Source organism: Macaca fascicularis, chromosome 3 (assembly GCF_037993035.2).
Source record: "Macaca fascicularis isolate 582-1 chromosome 3, T2T-MFA8v1.1".
Classification (NCBI taxonomy): Eukaryota; Metazoa; Chordata; class Mammalia; order Primates; family Cercopithecidae; genus Macaca; species Macaca fascicularis.
In genome coordinates, this window is record NC_088377.1 from 128,219,878 (window position 1) to 128,225,267 (window position 5,390).

Here is a 5,390-nt window from a genome sequence, read left to right on the forward strand (position 1 = left end):
TGTTTTTGCAGTGACTGGTACCGGTTTTTCCTTTCTATATTTAGTGTTTCCTTCAGGAGCTATTGTAAGGCAGGCCTGGTGTTGATAAAATCTCTCAGCATTTGCTTGTATGTAAAGGATTGTATTTCTCCTTTGCTTATGAAGCTTAGTTTGGCTGGATATGAAATTCTGGGTTGAAAATTCTTTTCTTTAAGAATGTTGAATATTGGCCCCTACTCTTTTCTGGCTTGTAGGGATTCTGCAGAGAGTTCTGCTTTTAATCTGATTGGCTTCCCTTTGTGGGTAACCTGACCTTTCTCTCTGGCTGCCCTTAACATTTTTTCCTTCATTTCAACCTGGTGAATTTGATGTATGTGTCTTGGGGTTGCTCTTCTCAAGGAGTATCTTTGTGGCATTCTCTGTATTTCCTGAATTTGAATGTTGGCTTGTCTTGCTAGTTTGGGGAAGTTTGGATAATAGCCTGAAGAGTGTTTTCCAACTTGGTTCCATTCTCCCTGTTACTTTTAGGTACACCAATAAAATGTAGGTTTGGTGCTTTCACATAATCCCATATTTCTTGGAGGCTTTGTTCCTTCCTTTTCATTCTTTTTTCCCTAATCTTGTCTTCATGCTTTATTTCATTAAGTTGATCTTCAATCTCTGATATCCTTTCTTCCACTTGGTTGATTCAGCTATTAATACTTGTGTGTGCTTCACAAAGCTCTCATGGTGTCTTTCTCAGCTCCATCAGGTCACTTGTGTTCTTCTCTACACTGCTTATTCTAGTTAGCAATTCCTCTAACCTTTTTTCAAGGTTCTTAGTTTCCTTGCATTGGATTAGAACATGTTCCTTTAGCTCAGAGGAGTTTGTTATTATTCACCTTCTGAAACCTACTTCTGTCAATTCATCAAACTCATTCTCCCTCCCATTTTCTTCCCTTGCTATTAAGGACTTGTGATCCTTTGGCAGAGAAGAGGCATTCTGGTTTTTGTAATTTTCAGCATTTTTGTGCTGGTTTCTCCCCATCTTCATGCATTTATCTACCTTTGATCTTTGACGTTGGTGACTTTTGGATAGGGTTTTTGTGTGGAAGTCCTTTTTGTTGATGTTGATGCTATTCCCATCTGCTTGTTAGTTTTCTTCCTGACAGTCAGGCCCCTCTGCTGTAGGTCTGCTGGAGTTTGCTGAAGGTCCACTCCAGACTATGTTTGCCTGGATATCACCAGTGGAGGCTACAGAACAGCAAAGACCGTTGGCTGTTCCTTCCTCTGGAAGCTTTGCCCCAGAGGGGCACCTGCCAGATGCCAGCTGGAGCTCTCCTGTATGAGGTATCTGTCAGCCACTGCTGGGAGGTGTCTCCCAGTCAGGAAGCACAGGAGTCAGGGACCCACTTGAAGAGGCAGTCTGCAATCTGTCCCTTAACAGAGCTCTAGTGCTGTTCTGAGAGGTCCGCTGCTCTCTTCAGAGACGGCAGGCAGGAACACTTAAGTCTGCTGAAGCTGTGCCCCCAGCCACTCATTCCCCCAGGTGCTCTGTCCCAGGGAGATGGGAGTTTTATCTATAAGACCCTGACTGGGGCTGCTATCTTTCTTTCAGAGATGCCCTGCCCAGAAAGGAGAAATCTAGAGAGGCAGTGTGGCTACAGTGGCTTTGTCGAGCTGCGGTGGACTCCATCCAATTTGAATTTCTTGGCGGCTTTGTTTACAACGTGAGGGGAAAACAGCTTACTCAAGCCTCAGTAATGGTGGACACCCCTCTCCCCACCATGTGCTAGCATCACAGATCGACTTCAGACTACTGTGCTTGCAGCAAGAATTTCAAGCCAGTGGATCTTAGCTTGCTGGACTCCACAGGTGTAGGAGATCCGTCAGAGTGGTGGGAGAAATGACAGGGAAAGGAGCAGGCCTTCTGAAAGGTCAGAAGGCTCTGCAAAGCTCCAGGGGAGAATAGCTGAAGGCAGCTGTTCTATAATCCTGAGGCAGAGGGCAAGGAGTAGCTACAAGTGAGTGTAGGGGAATTTATCTTAAAGAGGCTTGTTTACTTATATTGACCAGGAACTGACCTTTTATTATCCATGTGTATGACGTTTTCTGAAAGGGGAACAATAAATATTAATCACCTACAGGTTGTTTGCTCCAGGTTTTCGGCATTGTGCCTGCATTGAATAAAAGCAAGCAGCTCCAGCTTCTCAGGGCTGCTGCACTTTGGCCACTACAGCCAGGCAGACCCCTAGCTGCTCTTACACTGCATACCTGTGTCTGAGTACCTCTTTCATCCATTGCTCGGCCAGGGTCTGCAGGACAGACCTGGCATGTGGGGGTGGGATCCGCTGAGTTAGACCACTTGGCTCCCTGGCTTCAGCCTCCTTTTCATGGGAGTGAATGGTTCTGTCTTGCTGGTGTTCTAGGCACCACTGGGGTATAAAAAAAAACTCCTGCAGCTAGCTTGGTGCCTGCCCAAATGGCCACCCAGTTTTGTGCTTGAAACCCTGGGCTTTTGTGGTATACACCTCCAAGGGAATCTCCTGGTCTGCAGCTTGTGAAGACCATGGGAAAAGTGTAGTATCTGGGCCAGAACGTACCATTCCTTGTGGCACAGTCCCTCACAACTTCTCTTGGCTACAGGAGGGAGTTCCCCAACCTCTTGCACTTCCTGGGTGAGGAGACGCCCCACCCTGCTTCACCTCACTCTCCGTGGGCTGCACCCACTATCTAACCAGTCCCAATGAGATGAGCTGGGTACCTCAGTTGGAAATGCAGAAATTACCTGCCTTTTGCATTGATCCCACTGGGAGGTGCAGATTGGAGCTGTTCCTATTTAGCCATCTTGCCAACCACCTCCAGTGCATTTTTTATTTCTCTAATTGTGTCCTTCATTTCCAGAAGTTGTGATTGTTTTTTATGTATGCTATCTATTTCACTGAGGAATTTTCCTTTCACATCCTGTATCATGTTTGTTGTTTCTTTAAGTTGGAATTCACCTTTCTCTAGTGCCTTTTTGATTAGCTTAATAATCAACCTTCTGAATTATTTTCCTGGCAATTCAGAGATTTTGTCTTGATCTGGATCTATTGTTGGTGAGCTGGTATGGTATTTTGGGGGTGTTGAAGAACCTTGTTTTGTCATATTATCAGAATTGTTTTTCTGGTTCCTTCTCATTTGGGTGACTGTGTCAGAGGGAAGATCTGGGACTCAAGGGCTACTATTCCGATTCTTTTGTCCCACAGGGTGATCTCTTGATGTGGTGTTCTCCCACTTCCTCTAGGGATGGGGCTTCCTGAGAGCCAAACTGCAGTGATGATTTTTTCTCTTCTGGGCCTAGTCATCCAGCAGAGCTACTGGACTCCACACTGGTATTGGGAAGTGTCAGCAAAGAGTCCCGTGATATAATACATCTTCAGGTCTTTCGGCTGTGGATACCAACACCTGCTCCAGTGGAGGTAGCAGGGGAGTGAAGTGGACTCTGTAAGGGTCCTTGGTTGTATTTTTGTTAAGTGCACTGGTTATGTGTTGAATGTGGCATTTTCAAGAGTGCATTAGCTGTGGTACTATAGGAAGGAAGCAAACTTGACCTAGGGTCATCTAGTTATATATTCATGTTTCTGAGGCAGTGGGCAGAGCCATAGAGCTCCCAAGAAATTATGTTCTTTGTCTTTGGCAACCAGAGCAGGTAAAGAAAGACCACCAGGTTGGGGCAGAGACAGGTGTGTTTGAGCTCAGACTCTTATTGGGTGTGGCATGCTGCAGTTGCCGTGAGGGCGTGAGGGCGGGGGTGTGGTTCCCAGGCCAATGGAGTTATGTTCTCAGGGGGATTATGGTTGTCTCCACTGAGTGACACAGGACACCAGGGAAGTGGGGAAAAGCCAGCAGTCACAGGCCTCACCTCGTTTCCATACAACCCACAGTTCTAAAGGCCAGTCTCACTCCCACTGTGCCCCTACCAACAACACCGAGTCTATTTCCAGGCAGCCGGTGACCAGGGCTGAGAACTTGCCCCTGACTATCAGCCTCCCCACTGAGAAAGCAAGCAGACTTATGGCTTTTTTTTTTTCTTCTTCTTCTTTGCATCTCAGGGAATCCGCGGTGGTGATACAATTTCTTCAAAGGGTCTGTGGATTCTCTTGGCTTTCCTGGTATGTTGCTGCAGTAATTCTTGAAGCAAAAGCTCACAGTGTGAGTCTCCACATACTGTCCTGTCTGTCCCAGTGGGAGCTGCAAGCTAGTCCTGCCTCCTCATCCTCACAGAAACATGAGAATAATGTTTGACCAAATATCTAGGCACTCTGTGGCCCAGTCAAGTTGACACATTAAATTAACCATCACACTGGTCCCCATGCAAAGTGGAACCCAGGTTTCAGAGCTCAGGCCCAGGGTCCCCTTACGAGGAGGGCTCCTGAGGGTTATGAGTGTAATGATTGTATCTAGGCTGTCCTTCACAGCCACTTTCTTTCTTCCTAAACCTCAGGATTTAAGCACACTTGCCTGAAACCTGGGTTCAAATCTCTGCCATGTATTAGTTGTGCAAACTTTAGATATTATTTAGATATTATTTAATATCTCTATGCCTCAGTTTATTCACCTTTAAAATTGAGATAAAAATAATCTCTACCTCAGGAGATTGTTGTGAAGAGTAATTAAGTTAATATGAAACACTTAGAACAATGCCTGGTACATGGTAAGTGCCCAATAAATATTTTAAAATAAATGTTTTTAAATGTTTTCATCTAAAACCAGTATGGATCAATTATGGGATGTGGAAACCAAAAGCTAATTGAGCACACACAATAAATATTAGTACTTCCTGTTAGTTTTTAAAATATCAGCTATTTTTGTTGCTCTCACCCAGGCAGTTTTCTACCTGGCCCTGACACTGACCTTAGAAAAGATAAATCTCTACAATGTGACCATCAGGTCTGCTGCAGCCCTGGTCTGCTCTGCAGAACTAAGCCAGAGGCATTTAGCATTTATTGGGGTGCTCAAAGAAGTCCCATCCCCAAAAGACATTCTTTATACTTTAGGAAAGAAGAAATGGACAGTAACTCCACCCTTAAAGGCCAGTGAAATACTGACCTAGAGTATCTCCAACCCGGCACTCCACAAGGCTGGGACTGCAATGTAAACTCATATTCCCAAGGGATCAATTAAGCCAGAATATCCCACAGTTTGTGGGATATTCCTTCAGATTTTAACCAAGCAGACCAGAAGGTGGTATAGAGCCATAGCTTATAAAAAAAGCATTTCAGATAGAAAAGGCCATGTTATAATTTCAGATCTGAGAAATGAAACTGAAACAAAACCTACGTTCTTCCTTCCCCCAACTTCCCAATTGTTAAGCATGCCCTGTTGTTTCTGAGCCAATTAGAGCTTGCTATGAGATAGAAGCAGATAACACATAGACTTCCGTTAAAATC